The 23,295-nt window shown below is 49.9% G+C and overlaps 1 protein-coding gene across 6 annotated transcripts in view; it reads right to left on the bottom strand.

Moving 5' to 3' along the window:
- TOX2 (TOX high mobility group box family member 2) overlaps nt 1-23,295 on the bottom strand; it is a 157,713-nt gene that overhangs the window by 109,682 nt on the left and 24,736 nt on the right. The window contains exon 1 of one of the 6 annotated variants that reach the window (XM_065523187.2): nt 17,184-17,350. The exons of 3 other annotated variants lie outside the window; for them this stretch is intronic. The gene's annotated coding sequence lies outside the window, so the exon portion shown is untranslated. Of the gene's footprint in view, nt 1-16,908; nt 17,051-17,183; nt 17,351-23,295 lie in introns of those variants that run through there. 2 more of the 6 variants (XM_065523185.2, XM_065523186.2) reach the window with 2 other exon arrangements.

The following is a 23,295-nucleotide window of genomic DNA, read 5'->3' as shown; positions in this document are numbered from 1 at the left end:
TGCTGCCAGTTGCTATAACTACCTTTCTTCTGTAGATGAAGAAACTGAGTGGGGCTTTGTGCAAATCTCTGAGGTCTTAATCATGGAAAAGACCCTTGATGCCTGTACCCACTGTATGTAATTTGAAATAAAATTTGCAAATTAAAGTCTTTGTAAGAAAGTCCAACTGCGAGGGCCAATTTTTCCCAACAACGACGACTCTCATGCTTTGTTCCTAAGATATCAGATATTCATCTTTTTTCAGACATGTTTTTCTCCTGATTGGTGCGCCTGCTTTGCTGGGTACGACGCACATTTGTATTCTGCCTGGTGATAAATCCTCCCCTATGACGGAGGCCCAGAAAGTTTAAGGGATCTGCCTAAGACCACACAGCCAAGACTTGCCGGAGCTGAGTCTGAAGTCCAGGCTACTGGCTCCTAAGAGTACACCCTGGCTTCCCACCCCTACTGCGTGCAAGCCACGTGAACCAAAGAAGGTGACCTCATGACTATGGGCCTGGGACCTTAACTATCAGAAGCAGGGACAACGCTTTGGGCACTGCCTGCCACAGGAGCTGGGAATGTCCCTTGTAAGCAAGCTCAGAGCTTTGAGCCCCTGCAGAACCCTTGTCTCCACCGCCAACGAGAGTTGGCTTGGACAGCGCCACCTATTTCAGTCAATAAAAGACATGGAGGGGTAGTGTAAAAATGGCAGTGATCACTATAGCACCACAGGTAAGGGCTGCCAGGCACCTGGGCTCCTCTGGGAGGTGGGAATCATTGCCCCCTCGCACCTGGCTCTAGCTGTGCTCTTTCTAGACCTCCACCATCTAGAACGGTGGCCGCTTACCACATGTGGCTTCTGAGCACTTGAGTCGTGGCTAGTCCAAACTGAGATGTGGGTAAGTGTAAAGTCCACACTGAATCTCAAAGACTTCAGAGCAAGGATGACGATGATGACAACAAAAAGGAATGTAAACTACCTTGTCAATATTTGTATATTGATGATGTATTGGAATAATATTAATATTTGGGATATACTGGGTTAACTAAAATATTAAAATTAATGTCACCTGTTTCTTTTCACTTTTTCTGAACATGGCTATTAGAAAATTTAAAATCATGTATATGGCCTGCATTGTATTTCTACTGGATGGTGCTGGTCTAGACGCTGCCCTAGTCATTGTCTGCTCCTGACCCAGAACCCCAGAGACGGAAGAGTTGACATCAGCAGTAGCCAAATCCATTTCTCTGTGATAGATATGGGAGAAATGGGGTTTGCAGAGGGAGAGTGACGTGCTGAAGGCAAGAGTCTGGTAACGAGGCATTCATTCATCCAACAAATGCTAACTCATGCCTTACTGTGTATGCTCTGGGTACTGGGAAACAGCAGAGAACAAAGTAGAGGGCCACATCCCAGTCTAGGGCTCTGCCCTGAAGCCAGTTTGCAGGCCGGGGGTGAACATGGTGATGACACAGGAATCTCTCCCCAGCCATGGGATCCTGGGGACCTGGGCAGCCGGACTCCGCACCAGTCCCTCAGCCCCTCACAGTCGGCTGGATCACAGATCTCACAAGCTGCAGGCAGGAACTCCAGCTCCAACCTAGGGCAGATCTGTCCCCAGGACCACCAGTGAGTCCCATCCCAGTACACTCACCAGCTGCAGCTGCCCAGAGGGCCTGGCCTGATGGGCAGGGCAGCCCCCTAGCATAGATAGCATGGAGGCCTGGCAGGCCTGTATTTCTTCCTTCCCTGGTACTGCCACTGGTAGCTCACACACCGTCTGCATTACTGCAGATTTATGGCAAAAATTATCCTCTCTCTCAGCTCCATTTAAAGCCATTTGGAGCTCTCTCCCATCCCCGATTGTAAATCTAATTGCACATTCCAAACAGACAAGCGCTCATTAAGCTTTAATTATGCACATGTTGTTTTCAACAAACATTTTCATTTGGCGCTATGAGGGGGAATGGTTCAAAGAGGGCTGCAGACACTGCCTGGGGCTGGCGGGAGCTGGACTGGGAAGTGGGTCAAGGTGTAATGAGATGAGGCCATCCAAGGGGCAGGGCCAGGACCTCATCTGATTGGGCTCACGACTGTGAGGCCTTTCCCTGGGCTTCTGCTGTGGGGGATGCCAACGTACACGCTCTCAGCTGGTCTCACCAGCACTCCCTAAGTCCCCGGAGTCTCACTGAAGCCAGGCCCATGGACCTCTCCAGTGATAAGAGGGAAGACAGGGACCCACGGTCTGGCTCAGAAGGACAAAATCCCCAACCAAGAGCCAGTTTCATCAGAGCCTGTGGGCTTGTCCCTGCTCCCAGTCGCCCGCCCCAGTGCAGCTGGAGGCCCCTTCTTCAGCACCATCTTCCCTTCCCTCATTCATTCACTCATTTATTCCACAACCATTGACTGAGCACCAACTGGCTCAGGCAGTGCAGGGTCAGTGGGGACTGTGATGGGTAAGGCCTCTGCGTGGCTCTCCCCAAGTCACTCTCCATCGAGTCCCATTCCCTCCACTGGGGAAAAGTTTTAATTCTTGGCCACAGCATTCACTTGAGCCTCTGCCACCTGCCAGCCCGACGGTCCAGGCTCCCTCCCACCCGTCACGCGCCCGTCCCCTCTTCTGCCTTTCCAAGCTCCCTGCCCAGACCACACTCTCCCGCACGCCTCGTCCAGGCCTCTGCGGCAGCTGTGTCTCCCCCTGAAACTCCCTGCTTTCTCTCTTCCACACTGTTCATGCCCATTCAACTCCCATGCTGTTCCCCTTCCAGAAGCCACTGCTGATTCCCACTCCCGGGCTGGCCTGGCCACCCCTCTGCCATGGGGGCACCCCGTAAAACATGTGTTGGACCCTAGCACCACAATATCACAACAGCCGCACGTCTGACTCTTAAGACCAGCCTGCTCACTACATCCCGAGACACCATCACCTTCAGAGATGGAAAGGAAAGGCACCACTCACTGTGTGTCCTTGAAAAAGGCCTCCCCCTTTCTAGGCCTCAGTTTCCTCACTTGTACCTGGAAGGGTTGAACGGGTGATGCCCTCTGGGCCCCTGGGCTGTTCCATCGGTTTTAAGTTTTATGATCTGCCCAGGAGCTAGGCCACATTCTTCCCACCAGGAGCCATGGAGGTGACCAAGGCATGCTGACAGTGCCACACAGAGGGCGGAGACAGGGGTGGTGGAGAACCCAAGGCCACTCCTCAAAAAGCTTCCAAAAATACAAGCAAGTGAAATCAGCATGTGCTTTAAAATGGAAATCAGATTCCATTCAGTGTCTGGATAGCTACCTGTTGTTTCAGGTACCGAACAGACTCTGAGGGTGAAATCTACAGACAAGAAATGTACTGGGAAGTGCTATAAGAGAGTGGGGGAGCAGGCCAGGCCAGAGGGACAAGCCAAACTGTGATGCAGTCACAACAGAGGCCTCCACCTGTCCCAAGGGGAGCTCTGGAACTGGGATGGCCCAGCAGAGGTGTCCCAGTTTGGGGCAGGGAGCCAAGCACCGTGTATCCCCACATGGGATGGCCATTGGATCCAGGATGCCCAGGGGGCAAGTGTTGATGACCTTGGCCAAAGCTTCCTCTTTCCACCAAAGGCACCATGGAGCTGCCCAGAGAGAGGCTCAGCTGATAGGGGCGGCAGCTAGCACTCTAAGCAGCAGATAGAATGTGTGCCTGGATCTAAGGAGGGACTAGGGTGATACACAACAGCATCCACTATGGCTATGATCGTTTATTCCTTAGAACGAATGTGTGCAGTGTTTACATCACACTGATGACAAGCCAGGCACTCTTAATTGAATGACAAATATCTATTCCTGTAATCCTCACAACCACCTCGCAAGGTAAGTTACTGAGGCTCCCATTGTACAGATAAGGAGACTGAGGCGAGGGAGGTTATGTAGCTTGCCCAAGGCCACACAGCTAGGAAGGGGTGGAGTGAGGATTCAAATCCAGGAAGTTCAACTCCAGAGCCTACACTGTAATGAGAAGGCTGTGCTGCTGCCAGGTCTTGCCCCGTTACCTCCCGAAACATGCAGCTGCCCAGCTCCCGGCTCTCCCCAGAGGCTGGGCTGCGGTCAGCGGTCTAGAGCCTCAGGTTGCCCTGCGCTGCCAATATTTGTATTTGACAATTATCTATCATCCAAGCGGTTGGGAACAAGTCCCAAAACTGATTCTTGCCAAAGACCATTAACTAAAAGCCGCGTGAGCGTACGTCGGTGGCACTGTGGTGTGGGGGGAGCGAGTATGCCTGAGACACTGAGCAGCAGATGATGTGGAAGATATTTTTCTCCCCAGCACTACAAAACAAGCCCTCAATCACGCCACAAAGGGCTCGTGTTGTCGGAAGGGAAATATGTCAACGACAGCGTTCGCTCTTAGAGCGGTTCAAAAAGAAGAAGAAAAGAAATCTTTGAAATTGTAATTTGACCTAGAAATGTTTTTCTAGGTCATCTGAACTTGGCACTTATGCCTCTAACCCCAAACCTAACACAGACAAAGTGCCAGGTTCACTTCCTTCTATCAGTACCAGATAACACAGGAAACGGTATTTGTAAACACTGCTGGTGTATTTTTAAGTGCCGTCTCAACATCGGCCTCTGGACTGGGAGCTGTGAGAACACTGGTGAAGCACAGCTCTGGAAGTGGGCAGATCTAGGTTCAAGTCCAGGCTCTGCACTTAGCTGCTGCATGGCAGTGGGCAGGGATCTTACCTCTCTCATCCTCAGATTCCTCCTCTGGAGAACAGGAATGGAACGAGCAGGGTTTTGCAAGCTACCTAGCAGTGTGCAGAGAAAGGCTAGCTCCCTGCTTTCACCCCAGTTGCCTTCCCAGGCAGAGAGCCACCCCTCTGTTCTTGACTGCTGAACCCCTCTGATCCAGATCTGGGCTGTCTCCTGGAGACCCAGGAGGGCAGTGGGGGGCTCTGTCCTAAGAGGCCTTTTCTCTCCCAGAAATCAGAAAACTGCACTCGAAGGCATAGCATGTGCCAATGAGTTATTCTAATTCATCTTTACTATGGACCCTCTAAGATAAATAATGAGGCCTCAGGGCTGGGAGGGTTTTAACACTCTGGCTTCTGCAAATCCCACTGGGGAAACCAAGGCCAGAGCAGATAGATGGCCCACCGTTATTGGCAACAGCATGTCCAGAGTTACAACCGCCAAATTGTTGGGTCCTCTAAGCCTGCACCTCCAGAAGCAGCCAGATTTAGCCCAGTTACTGTCAAAAGTCCAACGGCACAGTGAACATTCCTGTCTTCCCCAAGCCCTGACCTCAGCACCTACAATGTACGTGGCCACATGCCAGGTGCAGAGGGGCATTAGGGACCTAGAACCAATTCCCAGGGAAGCTCAGATCCATAGGGAAAATGGGTATCTGCACGATGACACCCGGAGGGGTGATAAAGCACTAAGGTGGAGATACGTCAGATGAGAGCAGTCGGTACGTACCTGTGAGGCAGTGAGTCCAGAGTGAGCAAAGGCTAGGCAGCCAGGTGTGGAGAAAACCAGTGTGTGTGCTGGGGAGGGGGGAGAAGGGGTGTCTAGAAGTCACTGAGGTGGGCTACAGTACAGAATGGGAGAGAGAAAATCAACATCCACTAAAGAAAACAAGTGCGTGTTTAAAGCAATATTCTTAAAGAGCAGTGGAAGGATGCCCAATCTGGCCAGACAGTGAAACATTCCATGAAGCCACAATTAAAGCAGTGTGGCAGTAACAGAAAACAAGAATTTTAAATCAATGAAACAGAAGGAAAAGTACAATGTTGGACCCAGTCAGGTACGGAAACGTATCAAGATTAAGGAGGACATTTACTTTATGCCAGGTAACGTGTGATGTGCTTTACACAAGATCTTCTGCTCAATCTTTACAACGATCCTAGGAGGCAGATATCATCATCCTGTTTTATAGAGGAAAAAACAAGCTCAATCTAAGCAATGTGCTCATAGCTCAAAGTGGCAAGGCCAAAATCTTAATTCTGCTAAAGCTCATGCTTATAAGAGCTACTCTATTTTGTCTGGCCTTTTGCAAACAAAGAGACAAGGACTAATTATTTAATAAACAGAATGGGGACAAGAGGGTTATCCTGTTCCTATTTAGGAACACTGAACTAGATATCCACAGAAAGACACCCACCAAAATGCACTCCACACAGATTAAAGAGTTAAGCATAAAAAGTCATGCTACAGGGAAACAATCAGAAAACAGAACAGAATGTTTATCAGATCTGTGGAGGCAGGATAACTTCTTCAGTCCTCAAAGCAATCACAGAGGAAGAGAGATTGACAGATTCAAATATATATGCATTAATATCTTCTGTGGAAGAAAACATAATAAAACCAAAATGAAAAGGACATCAGACTAAGAAAATATCAGCGCCAACTCTAAGACAGTTAATATATACAAGGTGGAAATAGCTCAGTCAAATTAAACAGAAAACAAGATGCCAATAGACAAAAAGACATGGGATTCAAACAAAAGTCACGCAAGAAGTGTTATCTTAAGAAACAAATATGGAAGGGAAAAAGGGACACCTGATTCAATGGCAAGTGGGGAAATGCACACACAACAAACTTACTGCAATGCAACTGGGATATTTCATACCACTGCTGACACGGGAAACAGGTTCCAGCTTAATGGAAGACAATATGGCGGCCACTCTTAGGCAGACACAGCCAGCCAGAGGCAGGGGACGAGGACTCGAGGGCTTAAACCAGTCTTGCTTAAAACAGTCTTTTACTCTGAGTGCTGGGGATGGTAAAGTGATATACAGAAAACACAGTTTTTTGGTTTTTGTTGTTCTTTTTGAGACAGATCCTTACTCTCACCCAGGCTGGAGTGGAGTGGCATGGTCTCAGCTCACTGCAACCTCGGCCTCCCGGGTTCAAGCGATTCTCCTGCCTCAGCCTCCCGAGTAGCTGGGATTACAGGCGTGCGCCACCATGCCCGGCTAATTTTTGTATCTTTAGTAGAGATGGGGTTTCATCATGTTGGCCAGGCTGGTCTCGAACTCCTGACCTCAGGTGATCCGCCCACCTCAGCCTCCCAAAGTGCTGAGATTGATTACAGGCGTGAGCCACTGCAACTGGTGGACAGAGTCTTTGTCCTGGAACTCATGGTCTAGGGAAGAGGACAGGACCAGGAATCAGAATATGGGTGGGTGATAAGTTGATGGGAAGCCAGGTTCATGGGGCCTAGACAAGGGCCTTGTAAAAGGACTTCATGGAAGAGGTGGTTTCTAAAGCAGATCTACCCGCGACATGCACAGAACTAGCCAGGCGAGGGCAGAGGCCAGTGGGAACAGCATTCACCAAAGCCTGGCAGCTGCAGGGAAGGGCCCATTCATGGAGTAGAAAGGTGGTGCAAGATAAGACAGAAAGGCAAGCAGGGCCTTATCACAAGGGAGCTTCAAGGGCCAGACTGGGGAGGTGAGACTAAAGCCCAGAATGTGAGCTGCACTTCAGAAACTGGCCTCTGGCTTCTGGGTGGAGAATGGGTTGCAGATGCTAAGATGGGGAAACAGGAGTCTGAGCAGGGCTTGGGCAGGGAAGAAACACTGGCTAACGCAATAAGTAAAACAGCGTGGCAGTCATTCAAAAATAGAAATTTATACTGATGGTTAGAATGAGAAGCAGGTTTGGAGCCAGAATAAAACCACGACAGCCCCAGCATGTTGTGTAGAATACGGCCTTGAGAGTCTCAGAGATGAGTGAAAATTGCCAAGGGCAAGGGATCACCCAGGAGTCAGAAAGGGGGTGACTCATGCAATTTGCAAACCCTAATTTCCTCTCCTTGGTCACACACTTCCTTCTGATTTCTTTCTTCTGATGATTCATTTTAAAAAAAAAATCTCCTTTTAAATTCACATCAGAAATGTTTGAGTACCTGGGCTCACCCTGCCCTAAGCTTTAACCCCTGCCCCTGAACCAGCAAAACCAACATAACCCCAGGTGGCTAAGAAGACACTGGCTGCCGAGAAACCAGAAGCCAGCCAAGGGGAAACGCGGGGTTTCAGGCTCTGCAATAGCTTCCAGAGGCCTCCATGGGCCCTCCTGTGCCCCAGAAGGGCTTTCAGCAGCGACTCACACACACAGATCCACAGCTCTCAGCCAGAACTCGTGCAGTTTCAGAATTTGTTTGAATTTCAGAAAAGTAATGAAGTGCAAATTCTGCAAATTATGCCATAGCTTCAGTGGAGCCTCAGGCAACACCTGCAATGGAACACATTCATATTTCTGCAGTGGAACATATGAATATTCACACAAGTGGGGTAAGTAAAGATGACAAAGAGCCTCGCGTCAGCTCAGGTCAGATTTTGGGGGCCAAATGAGTTTGCAGCATATAAAACAACTTCTGGTTGCAGGGCTTTTTGGATTGCAGATAAGGCAGTTTCAAGCTGAATCAAGCACCAGGACTCATGTGCTAGGAGACTATCCCTTTGTATGCCCATTTGACACAGGAGGAAACTGAGGCTCAGAAAGTTAAAGGAAACTGTGCAAGGTCTCATAGCTATTAAGTGGCTGAACTGGGATCTAAACCCAGGTCTCATGTCTTTCCCTACACCCTCATGGATCCTCCCAGAGGCTGAAATGGCAGGCAGAGCGTTTAACGTGACAGGGAATGTGGACAGCACAGGGGGTGGGTCAAGGCCAGGTGCAACAGGAATGGGGCTGCCCAGGTGCCCAGAGAAACCACTGGCACTCCTCCTCAGCTGGCCCCTGCATGGTGTCTGTCCTCTGAGGCAGGTCCAGGATCCTTCAGCCACCCTCAAAGGTCCAGAGCTCCCCGCATCCTCTGCACCCAGGACGCATCCTTCATCCTTCTGCAGAGGTTTGCTGAGTGCCCCACTTCAAGCCAAGTCCTGTCCTGGGGGCTGGGACACAACGAGAAGCAAGGTAGACACAGTCCCAGCCCCTGCAGGCCTCAGAGTCCACCGCAGGAAGCAGGCAACAAGCAAGCAAACACACAAAGGTGGTCACATATTGCATTGTGCTAAGTGCTGTGCAGCAAACACAGGAAGTGCAGAGACAGAGGGTCTCTCTGTAGAGGCCGCAATTAAACTGAGGGAGCCCGGAAGGGAAAGGAGGAGGCTGTCAGGCAACAAGTCGTGGGTGGGAGCACGTAAGGCAGAGGGAGCAGCAACGCGAAGTCCCTGAGGTCCACAAGTAGAAGCTCTCACATGCAGGGGGAATAATGCGCAGGACACAGTAGGCAGAGGTGCGGGGCAAGGACGTGACATGGGGTCCTAAGGCCACCATAAGGCACTCAGATTTCATCCTAAATGGGAAGCCCTTGGAGAGTTCTTGCAGGGGAGTAACATGCATTAATTTATAGTTTAAAAGATGACTCAGCTAGCCACATGGAGGATGGATTCCATGAGGTTCCATTCCTTGAGTCTCAGCTTTCTCCTCTATAAAATGAATGCACGAGAAATCCTATGAAAAGCACAGCTCAGGAGTGTCTGGCATAGAGTTGACTTCCAGAAGATGGGAGGACAAAGACAGTCTTCTAACCTAGTCACAAACCAGGAGATCTCAGTCATCAGTCATCCATAGTCGCTCCCCTGCCCGAAACCCTTCTAAGGCTCCCCTCTGTCTTCAAAACAAAGATTCACCTCTATCTCTTGGTTCCAAGGTCCTGCTCGACCTGGTCCCTGCTGATTTCACCATCCTTCACCCTCCCACCATCTCCCATGGGGCCTCTACTTTTCCGCCAACTGAGCCACTTCTGGGGCATGCCAGGGCCCTTTGCCTAGAGATAAGTTCTTTATAATGACCTTGCCACCAGCCTGCCCTGCGTTCCTACAGACGTGGACGAACACCAACCCGGATCAGCCCAAGTAATGAGAGGCTCAAAGAGTGGCTGAGGGTGTGCGTGTGCATGTTGGAGCATGGGGGTTGGGAGTGGAAGGACTATGTTAAGAGACACCTCTGCCTGTGCATGAACGTGATGACAGATGGGTGCAATGGGCGCCACAAGAGACAGGAGGAAAGGGTCGGTCCTGTCTGAGCAGACAGAGGAGGCTTCTATGCAGTGGGTTTCAAATGATTTTCTGACTGAAGGTGATATATTAGTTTCCTAGGGCTGCTGTCACACATCACCATAAACGGGTGGCTTAAAACACAAAAATTATTCTCTTACAGTTCTGGAAAGTCAGAAGTCTAAAATCAACCTCACTGGGCTAAAACCAAGGTGTCATCAGGGCTGGTTGCTCTGGAGGTTCTAGGAGAAAATCTATTTCCTTGCCTTTTCCTGCATCTAGTGGCTGCTTGTATTGCTTAACTTGTGGTCCCTTCCTCCATCTTCATAGCACGTCACCCAGTCTCTCCTTCCATCCTCACATTACTTTCTCCTGACTCTGTACCCCCTCCCCACTTACAAGGACCATTGTGATTCTACAGGGCCCACCCGGACAACCCAAGATACTCTCCCCATCCCAAGATCCTTAATCACATCTGCAGAGCCCCTTTTGCCATTTAAAGCAACATACACAGGTTTCAAAGATTAGGACCTGGCTATACTTAAGGGTCATTATTCAACCACCCACAGTGAGTCCTGTGAGTAGTGTCTCAATCCGCCTATATGTCTGGAGAAGGCAGAGTGGGAAGCACCTGCTGTGGTAGACTTTACTACTGCTCTCCAATATCTGGCTCTCCTCTCCTTCCTGGCACATAGGACACTACACCTCGGGCTCCCCTTGCCATTTATTGGAACCATGTGTCTAGTTTAGGCCAATGGGTTATGAGCAGAAACAACGTGGGTCTCCTTCTGGGTGGAAGTATAGAAAAGCAAACTTGAGATCTGCAGGCTCTCTCTAGAGGACCAGCAAGGTTCCAGATGGTCAAGACTTGGCCAACCTACAGCCCTGAGTGATCTGTGGAGCAGAGCCCAACCCTTCCTTCTCTGCTGACTGTCATGGAACATGTAATAAGAGCAAAAATAAGCCTTCCTTATAAGCAACTGAGATTCAGGGGGTTGTTACAGCATCAAAACCCTAACATGCTCAGTTAAGTTTAGGCCAGGTGCAGTGGCTCACACCTGTAATACCAGAGGTTTGGGGGGCCAGGGCAAGAAGATAGCTGAGATGAGGAGTTTGACACCAGCCTGGGCAACATAGCAAGGCCCCATCTCAAAAAAAATATATATGTATATATATTTTTTTAATTAGCCAGGCATGGTGGTATGCACCTGTAGTCCTCATCAGGAGGCTAAGATGGGAGGATTGCTTGAGCCCAGGAGTTTGATGCTACAGTGAGCTATTATGTCACTGCACTAGAGCCTGGGTGACAGAGCAAGACCCTTTCTCTAAAAAACACATAAGTTGAACAGCAATTATCATGTGCTGATCATCTACCATGAGTCAGGCACTTTACCTACATTGCATGTAACCCTCATAATCACCACCCAAGCAAGGTTGGAATTCGCTACTTTTGTTTTGTTCTGAGACAGAGTTTTGCTCTTGTTGCCCAGGCTGGATTGCAATGGCATGACCTCAACTCACTGCAACCTCCACCTCCTGGGTTCGAGCAATTCTCCTGCCTCAGTCTCCCAAGTAGCTGGGATTACAGGTGTGCGCTAGCACACCCGGTTTTTTTTTGTTTTTTTTTGTTTTTGTATTTTTAGTAGATTTGGGGTTTCACCATATTGGCCAGGCTGGTCTTGAACTCCCGTCCTCAAGTGATCTGCCCACCTTGGCCTCCCAAAGTGCTGGGATTACAAGCATGAGCCACTGCGCCCGGCCTATCTACTCTGTTTTAAAGGTAGAAAACTCAAATACAGAGAGGTGGAGGTGAAGGCTCTCTACCTAGGAAGTGGTGGAGTTGGGATTCAAACCCACAACAATGTGGCTCCAAAGCAAACTCTTAACTACCGCAAGGGTCGCTCCTGAAGGGGACCATAGGCTTCCGGACGCTTCTCTGGCCCCAGACAGCTATCGCCCTGAAGGTCAGCAGGGGCTTCTGGCCAGTGCAGGTGAATCCTGGGGCCAGAATCCTCAATGACTATGTGAGCCCATCCCTGGGGCCTGGAGCCCAGAAACAAACCCCCCTCACCCCAAAATCTGGCCTGAACCTCTTCTGATTGCTGGGCTGGTTCTTATTCATGCATTCATGCATCCATGCACTGAAAGAATATTTGCTGTGCATCTAATGGTGCCAGGCACTATTCTGGGCTCCTGAGAGACAGCAATGAACAAAGACCCCTGGAGTTTATGCTCTTGCACTGGAGACAGAAAACAATACATAGTCAATAAGTGACTTTCATGGTCTACAGAAAGAAGAAAGAGTTGAGCAGGTCAGGGGTATTGGGAACGTCGAGATGGAGGGTATGCAAGTTTAAACAGAGCAGTCAAGGTGGGCCTTACTGAGGAAGTGATAGTGGAGCCATGACTGGAAGGAGGTGAGGGAGTGAGCCTAGCAGATGTGTTGGGGACAGCATTCCAGGGCCCAGCAACCTGTGTACAAGCCCTAAGATGGGAGCCACTGGCAGGTGTAACCTTGGTCAGCAAAGAGACCAGCAAAGACGGGCAGAGCAAGCAGGGGGAGGGGGAGGGGGAGGGGAGGCCAGAGAGGCAACTGGGGATGGAGTGTGCCCTACAGATGGCACTGAGATTACCCCTCCCCAGAGAGAGGAAGCCAGCACTTTTTCCACCGGCCTTATCTGATGCTGTGGTTGGGGAGCCAGCGAGGGCAGGCGTGAGGGCTGCATAGCTCGGCACATCCGAGGAACCTCAGCGGGGCCTCAGAGCAGCTGACATCCGCCTGGCCTGCGGCTTCTTCCTGTGGCTTCTGCAACTCAGGTTGCCCTGATGGCTGCTATTTTTGCTCCTGTTTGGGGTTCTGTGGTGGGCTCCTTGTGCGCATTGTTGAGTCTGCTCTGCTCAGAGCAAATGTGAGGGGTTAAACATTCCAAGTGTCTTTGGAAACATTACTATCCAGCAAGTGGGAAAGAGGGGGATGTTCGTTATACATGTCATCTCGTCAATCCTCGTGACCCTCCAAGCTCAGAGAGGCTAGGTGACTTGTCCAAGGTCACACAGCCAAATCAAACCACCGTTTGAGGATCCTACTCCAGTCCGTCTAGGTCTGAAGGCCCTTAATTTGCAGGGAGGTCTTTGCATTTACTGCCTAAATTAATACTCCTGTGCTGTCTGGCTTTGCAGCATGTGTGAGAATAAAGGTACATCGTCGTGGGTGATGTCCTCCCAGAGCATCACAGCACTGATGGGGTGGACAATGACTGAAGTGGGCACAGGGAAGGGGACCCTGGCTCAGATAGTTGTGGGTAGACAGCAGGGGAAATCAGAGAAGGCTTCGGGAAAGCCATGGACGTCGTGACCACCCCTGCAAGAATAAACAGGAGTCCGAGGGCTAAGAGACACATTCTGGACAAAGGGGTCTGAAAGCAAAATGAAGAGGCACAATAGCTTGGTCAGTGAGGAAGGGGATTTAGGAGGGAGCAGGACAGTGATTCTGCAGGAGGCAGACGCTAGCTTGTGGACTGCAAAAAGTGAGGTCAGACAGGTGCCCAGCTCCCCCAGGTGGGTATATTAAAGATATCAGAACGCATCCAGCTGATTATAAAAGACACCCAACCACAGGCTTTAAGCAGGGAGGGATGTGCGCATCAGGCGGTTCTCAGAGATCCCACTGGCTGCTGTGAGCAGAACAGACTAAGGGGGAAGGGTGGAGGCAGGGAGGCCTGGGAGGAGGCTCCTGCAGTCACCCAAGTGACAGGTAATAGTGAAGCAGGGAGACAACATTGCACCCTGAAGGTATAGCCAGCAGCACGTGCAGGCGGATTAGATGCAGGGCGTAAGGCAGACAGAGGGGTCAAAGATGATCCCACATTTGTGGCCTAAGCCGAGGAGTGGACAGTCATATATACAAAGTGGGCACAAAGTAGAAGGGGAATTTTGAAGTGGGGGGGGTGTGAATCAGGAGAAGGGCCATTGAGAGTAACTGTCTCCTTCCAGATGAGCCCCCTGGGGTGAGGACATGCAAATCAGAGCTGCCTTTCTACACCAATCCCCCCATGACTAGGGGGCAGCTGCTCCCATGGCCTCCATTCTCTTCACAGCAAGGAAGACCCAGGGAGGTTAAGTGAGCTGCCTCGAGCCTCACAACTAGAAGTCAAGAGAGCAAAGGCTGAAAATCCAGGTCCACCCAATTCCTACTCCAGGCTCAGCTCAACACCCAACAGCAGGAGGTTCCCAAGGCCCTCCCTGGAAAATGGCTTCCCAGGCCCAGGAGAAGCTGGAGGATTCACTCCCCATCTCCCCATCTATGATATTTCCGGCCTCACTTTGCAACTGTCCAGATGTGTGAACATCTGCCAGGCCCCCTGGCTGGACAGAGATGGCAGCTCCTGGGCAGCCCTGGGCCTCCCAGTGGGTGGCACAGAGGCTGCCCCAGTAGGCCCCAGCTGCCTCCACGGGAAACCTCGCCTCCACGCCCCTGCTCCCAATTTCATTAATTACCGGTTTGTTCATGCACAATGCAGCAGGGGAGAGTCATCAGGAATGCCGCCGGCTGAGGAAAGGAAATTAATTTCAAACATGAAGCTCATCCTGCTCTGGAGGCTCCCACACACCCGATTTCCAACACAGTGGAAGACCAGGGGTTGAGGCCATCAGCCTGGATTCTTCTTCTGAGGGAATCAGAGGGCCAAAGGGGATGAAGAACTGGCCCAAGACCACACAGCAATTACTAATGGCAGGAAAAGCCCTGCAACTCAGGCCTCCCACTTCTGCACACCTTCATTCTTCCCATAAATATTCAGCAGGTGCCCACCGTGTTTGGGCCCCTGCGTGCCAGCAGACACCCTGGTTTCAGGCAAAGGCTCTCCAGGGCCCCTTCCCTCCCCAGGAGAACACGTTATTTACTGAGCACCAACAAGGTGCTTTATATATTTTATCCCACTTAGTCCTCCTAACAATCTGTCATTTTATAGGCAAGGAAACTGACTCAGAGAGGTTGCTGTGCTGAGGTCACACAGCAAGCAAGGAACAGAGCCATGACTTCAAACAAGGTCTTAAACCTGGGTCAGCTTCTGTTCTCCAGGCAGGGAGCATGTGTGGGGGTGCAATTCTCAGCCACTCTCTCCCTTCCAAGACTCCCTTCCTTCCAGTACCTTCCTTCCCAGCCAGGGGCTCTCAGCAAACAGGTCGTCAGGTAGCAATCTGAACGCTGGCTTACTGGCTGGCTGTTTCCCCAGGGCGCCGCCAACACAGTGCTGATGAGTGGTATTCAGTAAGTTGTTCAGGAATTGTTAACACTAAAAGGATCGGTTGGTTCTGTTTCAAAATGGCCAGTCTCTGCCATAAACTCCTCTCCCAGTCAAGAACCCACGGAAGTGACCAGAAACACAAAGAATTCCTATCAGCCAGGGCTGTGAAACAGACGTGGCCCTCCCTTCAAGCTCCCCAGATTCCAGAGCCTCTGACTCTAAGCACAAGAAGCGATTTCCCTGGATCATACACACAGATGCACACAAACACATGCCCCTGTGAGTCACACCCTCCTCCTGAGCTGAGCCGACATCCTAGGTTATTAGCTCATTCATTCATGCCTCATTAATGAGGTCCTTCCACCTACCAGGCAGTGTTATGCAGTGTGTGAACACGTGCATGTGTGCATACATATACACATGAACACACGTAAATGCTTATACATACACACCATCATGACAACACAAGTAGGCATCAGTGTCCCCATTTTATGGATGAAGAGACTGAGACTTGGAAAGCTCAAGGAACTTGCCCTATGTCACAGATTGTATTCGTGGCCGAGCTGAGATTTGTAAGCAGTGCCTAACCCAGACCCCAGTTAGCTACTTTCTGGAGCCAGCTGGCTCCTCAGCCTTCCCTTGCAGACCTGGGCCCGCTGCCTCCTGCAGGCTTTCAAAGCCACAGTGGAGAAGGTGGAAACCATCCCAGGAGGCACAGAAGCTGGTGTTTCCTGGTCTCTCCCGGTTCACCCAGGATGTTCCAAATGACGGAAAGCGGACCTGAGCGGGAGGCTTCTGTTGCTGGGACGCACATGCTTGAAGCCGGATTTCACCAATGGCTGTGATAAATGAGAGCTCCAGAAGAGGTCGGGCCTCCTGGTCTGCTGGGTGCAGCGCCATCAACAGCAACAAGCCCCGCCCCCAACCCAGCCAACTCCCATCACCAAGATAGCCTCCCAGGCACAGCTGGGATGGCCATTCAAGTTAGGTTTCTGCATTTGAAATCTCTGCCACCTATTAAGGGCATGTGTGTCCCCTTAAGTCTGACTAGGTCCTTTTTCATTTGTTGCTGTCCTTTCTTCTACAAAAGTATGGTGCGTGGAGATCCCAACTGGTTATTTTTCAATGTCCTTCCTTAACAAAAGGAAAAGGTGGCATTCACCAAATTTGGGGAGGAATTTTTATTGATTCCCCAAACTCCAAAATCCAGTGGAAGAGGCAGCTCGGGCATTCCTGGTGACGTCCTCAGCTGCTTCTCACCCCTCTTGCCTTCTTGGAAGGCCCCTGTCACTCTTTAGCCCAGGTGTTTTCTGGGCTCCTCGCAAGCCATGGGCCATCCCCATCACTGCTCCCATTGTTTCCAGTCTGAATCAGCCAGACCCCCAACCCACACCTGGCCAGGCCCACTGTAGGGTGTGCTGAATGAATGAATGAATGAATGCTCCCGAGCAGCCTGGGCACCAAGGCCACAGCCTGACCCTGCTCTCCAGAGGCCAGCCCCAACCGCCTCCAGAATTCCTCTCCAAGGAGGAGCTGCCAACTGCAGGCCTCCTGGCCCCTCTAAAGCATCTTCATTCCAAAATGTGACAAGCACCAGTCCAGGTCCCTGCCTGCCCCCATCCAGACATCACCTGTCTTCAGCCCAGAGGGATGGCCTGACCGCCTCCACTTCACGGGGCGGCGGGCACCCGCTGCTTACCTTCTGCGGAACACACCTGCAATGCACCAGCGTCTTGCAAGTAGAAGGAGCCCGAGTCTCATTCCACAGAAGCCCAGGCAGCGAGAGAACGCGCCCGCGACAGCCTCTGTGCGAGTCTGCTGCATAATCAGCAGAGAAAGAGGAAAAAATGCCAGAAATAGCAAGCTTTATAAGCCCTCCTGACAACTCTTGGTCCTCTATTGGCTGGAGGCCCAGCACCCCCACCCCCCCCATCCCGTTCGTATAAGGTGAAATGGAAAAACCTGTTATTTAACCTCTTTTATCAAAATCCATCTCCTATTCCAATTTGGGCCTGTGTGTTCGGAGCTCCTGGTGGCGGTCTCCACGCCAGGTCTCGGGGAGCAGAAGGGGAGGCAGCCCCTAAATACAGCGCAGCTCCACGTCACTTGTGGCTTAAGAGCCTTCCCCACTCACACACACTGCCTTGGGAAGGGTGTTGCCCTGGAAGAGCCTTCGGAAGGCAAACTGGCAGCACCTGTCAACGTGTGAAACTTGCATGCCCTTTCATTCAGCAATTAGACTTCTGAGCATCCATCCTGCAGAAATACCTGTAGTCAGTGCATGGATGCATGCCCAAGGATGTTGCTTGTTACAGAGAGAATTAGAGACAGCTAAATGTTGAAAGCCAGGGTCTGGTTGAATAAATTGAAATACATCCGATGGAACAAGGAAGGCGTGTAGGTACTGACTTGGAACTGGAGGAGAGAAAAAGTCAAGGACATGGTTCCATCTTTATAAAAACAATAATGGTATATATGTATGTGTTTGAACATGGACTATAAAAGATACCAGGCTGTTAATAGCGGTTACACTAGGGAGGAGGAGATATTTTCAGTTGCTGCTTTTTCTTTCTTGCTTCATTTTTTTTTCTTTACCACAAGCATGTATTACATTTGTAATTTAAAACAAAAAAAGAAGAACCGCCCCCCGCCCCCCCACCAACCCGTTCCCTTCCACTCTTCTGAAGCCATCAGGCCAAAGGCCAAGGTCACCCACCACAAGCCTTGATCGGGCTTGGAATAAAGCTGGCCCAAGGCACTAAGGATTAACCAGCAGTCTCTCATCAGCTTTCACACAAATGCTGTTAAACTAGGGCTCCATGAAGAAGGCAGACTTTGAAATAAGACAGAGCTGGGTTTGAATCCTAGCTCTGCCTGCTGGAATGGCTAACTTCCCTGAGCCTCAGTTTCTTCACCTGTAAAATGGGGCTAATAGTACCTATTAAGTGTCATGTACTGTGCCGAGTGATATTAAACTAATTTTAATTTTTTGGACATTTCAGAAGCAGCAAAGGCTGCTGAGGAGGCATCACAGAGCTGAGAGGATCCAGACTAAGCAGGAAGAGCTCTGGGGAATCATCCTATTCCTGAACACTTGTAACAATACTAAAGTAAGTGACAGAGAGAACGGCCTAGGAACAGCAAATTTCATGTGACAAAGGGGGCTAGTGCCCAGCGTGTCTGCAGGAGGAGGGAGGGGCTGGAAGGGGGATTACAAAAGGCTCCAGAAAGGAAAACATCTTGCTTCCCTGCCTCTGTACCTTTTTCATGCTGTTCCCTCTTCCTGGAATGCTCTTCCCCTGACTTGCACACAACGGACTGCTTCTCATCCTTCCAGCTCTGCTCAAAGATCTCCTTCCTCCCCACAGAGAGTTCCTCTCATCTCACCTGCACCGGAATCACTCTGTCCATAGCACACTCCTCCAGCCAATGGTTTCTGCTTATGTGTTTGACGGCTTTTGTTTCTGTGTTTATTGTTCTTCGCTAGGCTCGGAGCTTCTTGATGGTCAAGATCGTCTCTCTTGCTCATCTCTGGGTCCTGGCTCCCAGCATGGGGCCTGACACATAGTGGGTGCTCACCAAATAGAAAGTGCACACAACTCATAGATCCAAGGCACATGGCCCTTGTCTCAAGGCAAAAGAGAGGTGCATTTTGCACTGTGATACAAAGATGGATGAAAATTTCAGACATACCAAAGATTTAGAAACACATACACACACAAAGCTGTAAGCTGTAAGCGTGCAAAAACAAACTCCATGAGAAAGAACTTTCTAGGCTCAAATTTGTGTGGACAAGGATATTTATTGCATCGTTATTTATAAGAAGATGAAAATGACAATAAAGTCCATTGATACAGGATTGCATAAATAAATCACAGCTGTCCACAGAATGGAATACTATGCAGCCATGAAAATGATGGGCATTTGTTGATGTTGAAAGAAGCCATGTTGCTTGTTAAATGTTAAACTTGTTCATCAGAAACGAGATAAGTGAAAGGTATAATTGATTGTCACAAAGAAAACACAAAGGTAAAAATCCTTCAAGTACCATTTATGTATTCATTCACTTATTTATTCACTCAGAAAACTTTCTATTTGTTACCTTTGCCTCCTCCCTACTTCACATAGGTCATAATTCCAGAAGCTGGAGCAATGTGTGAACAGAACACTGCCCCTGTCCTCACAGGAAGCCCGGCTCACACACAGAGGTGAGTAACTATGATATAATTGAGACAGTGCTCACGGCTAAGGGTCTCAGGGTGGTCGCCTGGGCGAGGGCTTCATGAAAAAGGTGAGGTTTGGAGAAGGGGCAGAGTTTGAGTACATAGAGAAGGAACAAGGCATTTTAAAAGGCAGAAGCTGGGTGATACCAGACAAGCACAGAAAGCCCCTGCATTCTTCATCAAACGCTTACTGAACCCCACCATCTGTAGGAGAGAGAGTTTATAGGAGCTAAGCCGAGGCCCAGATTCTGGACTGGATTCTGCCACAAGTACTGGGAGGAGGCATTTGGAGCTGTGATCGTATCATCCACAGGTGTGCAGGTGAGAAGGCATCCTCCCAATCCTGACTTATACATCCCGAGAGCACCAGCCCCACAGAGAAGGCAGGGCTGGGGCAGGTGCACCTGCATGGCAGGTTGGATAACGGAGGCTTAGCAAGGCAAATCCCAGGGTGTGAGACCGGATTCCAGGTGCAGTGCTCTTGGCTTTGCAATAAATCTTCAGCTGGAGGTATTTAATGCGGGTTGGAGGAGGGGGTCCCATCTCTATGGCCCCTCTGCTCAGCTCCTTCTGGGGTGGAGACAAGAAGGGCCTCTGCACCATGAAGAAACTCAGCATTTTTGTAGTTCTTTTTTAATTTTTCAGATTCTGAGGCAACGTGATGGTTATGGTTCAAAACAAAGAGAGATGACTCAGCTTCCTGTGGAGGAGCTGCAGCCTTTTGGAAATGATCTTTCAGTTTTAATGCTTCTCTCTTCTTATCCACGGAGGCAGCTTGTCCAGGCTGCTCATTTTCTTCTTTTCTTTTTTTTTTTATTTATTTATTTAATTAATTTATTTATTGAGACAGGGTCTCCCTCTATTGCCCAGGCTGCAGTGCAGTGGTGTGATCATAACTCATTACAGCCTTGCATTCCTGGGCTCAAGAGATCCTCCTGCTTCAGCCTCCCGAGTAGCTGGGACTACAGGCATGTGCCACGACACCCTGCTAATTTTTGTATTTTTTCTTTTTTTGTAAAAATAGGGTCTCACTATGTTGCCCAGGCTGGTCTCTAACTCCTGTCCTAAAGCAATCCTCCCGTCTTGGCCTCCTAAAGTGCTGGGATGACAGGCATGAGTCATGTTACTTGTTTCCTTGTTGTTCAGCTCTTCCCAGGGTGAGGGGCAGGGACAATGACTGAGCTCTGTGGCCAGAATGCCTGGGTTTGAATTCTGGCTGTACCTTTAGATCTTGGCCAAACTTAGATCCTCTCTGAGCCTCTGTTTACTAATGTTAAGATGGGAATAACAGTTCCCTCCTGGTGGGGTTTTTGTGCAAAGCAGCTGTCATCGATGGAAAGTGCCTGGTCTGGTCCATAACCATCACTGTTAATAGCCAACAGCCGCCATGCTGAGGTTCTACTGTGCTTTGATGATGTCATTTAATCCTCACACCTGCACAAAACAAGTTCCCATTTTACAGATGAGGAAGCTGAGCCTCACAGCAATGAGTTGACTTCCATCTTCTTATTCATGAGGGTCAGTGCACACAGCCCAGGCAAACTCACAATTGAATCATTATAAGCTTTGTCCTTTGATTTTCACTACAGCAGCAACCAAGCCCATCTCAGCCCCTTGCTGTCTTCTCCATTCACAAAATGGAGACAAACATTCTGAGATTGCTTAGATGTCCCAGCCAAGGTTTACCAAAAACAACTCTGTGAAGGACTCAGGAACCTTCCACCATATCACATCATTCCTTCCCCTGGGGCAAGGAGGAACCCACAGAGAGCTGAGCTCTTCCTGCGTGACATCCCAAGGAGAGGCCAGAAGCGAGTCAGAAAACCCCTTCAAGTCAATAGAAAACACCAAAGCTGAGAGAGGGTGTGAGCTTACGCAAATAAAAAGAACAGGGCTTTAGGCCAGGTACAGTGGCTCGTGCCTGTAATCCCAACACTTTGGGAGACCGAGATGGGTGGATCACATGATGTCAGGAGTTCGAGACCAACCTGGCTAACACGGTGAAACCCCGTCTCTACTAAAAATACAAAAATTAGCCAGGTGTGGTGGCACGTGCCTGTAATCCCAGCTACTCAGGAGGCTGAGGCAGGAGCATCGCTTGATCCTGGGAGGCAGACGTTGCAGTGAGCCAAGATGGCACCATTGCACTCCAGCCTGGGAAACAAGAGCGAAATTCCATCTCAAAAAAAAAAAAAAAGAAAAAGAACAGGGCTTTAAAATCACCTATTATCCAAATGGTGACCCTGCACCATGATATCAACACTGGGACTCTCAAACCTTTGTCCTAGAACCAACTTTTTTTCTTAAATGCAGTGCAGGTGAACATAAGGTAACCTACAATGGCCCAAACCCAAGCTTCCACGCCCCCTTCCCTCACATCACCCTGAAGCATACGCTGACAGAGCAACCTTAATAGTAACTGACTAATTTTAAACCCTGTGATTACCAGGGTTGATTTCCACGGAACCTTCCTTTCCCAGCACCGAGAACCTCTCATGAGCGGTAATTGCCAAGTTCAATTTTAGCTCTGTCACACCCAACCATCAGTGCTAACTAAGGCGGCTGCTTCATCACCAGGTAAGCTGGTAATGAAGTCGGCTTCACAGCTGCATTTCACAATATTGTGATGCCCCCGTCAGCACCTGCTAAGTGCTAAGAAGCTGCAAGCTTCCATTAAACAAATCTCACCCAAGGGAAGTGACTAAAGCCGCTTTGCGCTTCTAAGGTGCCCTGTCTACATCCTCAGGCCCACTGGGATTTTGTGTTTGCTTAATCCCATGTGCCTCCTCTCTGCAAAGCACTGACCACCAATGCGCCACACCACACCCCTAGGGAGCCCTGATCGCTGCCTCATCCTCTGCAGTCACCTCTCATTCCCGCTCCATCCCTGCGACTCTGGCTCAGCCTCTCACCCTTCTGGCCTGGATCCCCATAGCAGCCTCTTTTTAGCTCACCCTCCCCCATTTATTTTCCAGGCCAATCAGTAGAGTTTTCTTAGGGGGAAAAAAAAAAAGTTGCCAGGTGCGATTGCTCACACCTGTAATCCCAGCAATTTGAGAGGCCGAGATGGGAGGATTGCTTAAGGTCAGGAATTCAAGACCAGCCTAGGCAACATATCGAGACCCATCTCTGAAAAACAGACCAAAAAAAAAAAAAAAAACCTATCTGGGCATGGTGGCGCATGACTGTAATCCCAGCCTCTCAGGAGCCTCATGCAGTAGGATCACTTGAGCCCAGGAGTTCAAGGCTGCAGTGAACTATAATCACACCACTACACTTCAGTCTGGGTGACAGAGCAGGACACCATCTCTTCACAAAAAAAGTGACGTCCCACCATTTAAAATCCTTCAACGGCCCCCACTGCCCTCAAGGTAGAAAGTCTTTACATTGTGCTTTACATTGTGTTTCCTTTCCTTCCTTCCTTCCTTCCTTCCTTCCTTCCTTCCTTCCTTCCTTCCTTCCCTTCTTCCCTCCCTCCCTCCCTCCCTCCCTCCCTCCCTCCTTCCCTCCTTCCTTCCTTCCTTCCTTCCTTCCTTCCTTCCTTCCTTCCTTCCTTTTTTTGAGACAGAGTCTCGCTCTGTCGCCCAGGCTGGAGTGCAGTGGCGCCATCTCAGCTCACTGCAAGCTCCGCCTCCCAGGTTCGCACCATTCTCCTGCCTCAGTTTTCTTTTAAGGTTCTTGATTGAGCTCTGCACCAAGCTCCTAGACGCAAGGCCCCATCCCTCAGTCACACTGTCCCAGGGACTTGTCTGCAGTACCGCAAGCCCCATACACCCCTGCACTGCACCATCCAGGTGAACAAGTCCCATGACTTCATTTTCCCTAAGGAAAAATGTCTCATACAGCGCATGACTCCCTGCCCT

The sequence above is a fragment of the Macaca fascicularis genome, chromosome 10, assembly GCF_037993035.2.
Source record: "Macaca fascicularis isolate 582-1 chromosome 10, T2T-MFA8v1.1".
NCBI lineage: Eukaryota > Metazoa > Chordata > Mammalia > Primates > Cercopithecidae > Macaca > Macaca fascicularis.
The sequence above is the reverse complement of the archived record's forward strand: the minus strand, read 5'-3'. Positions and strand labels throughout refer to the sequence as shown.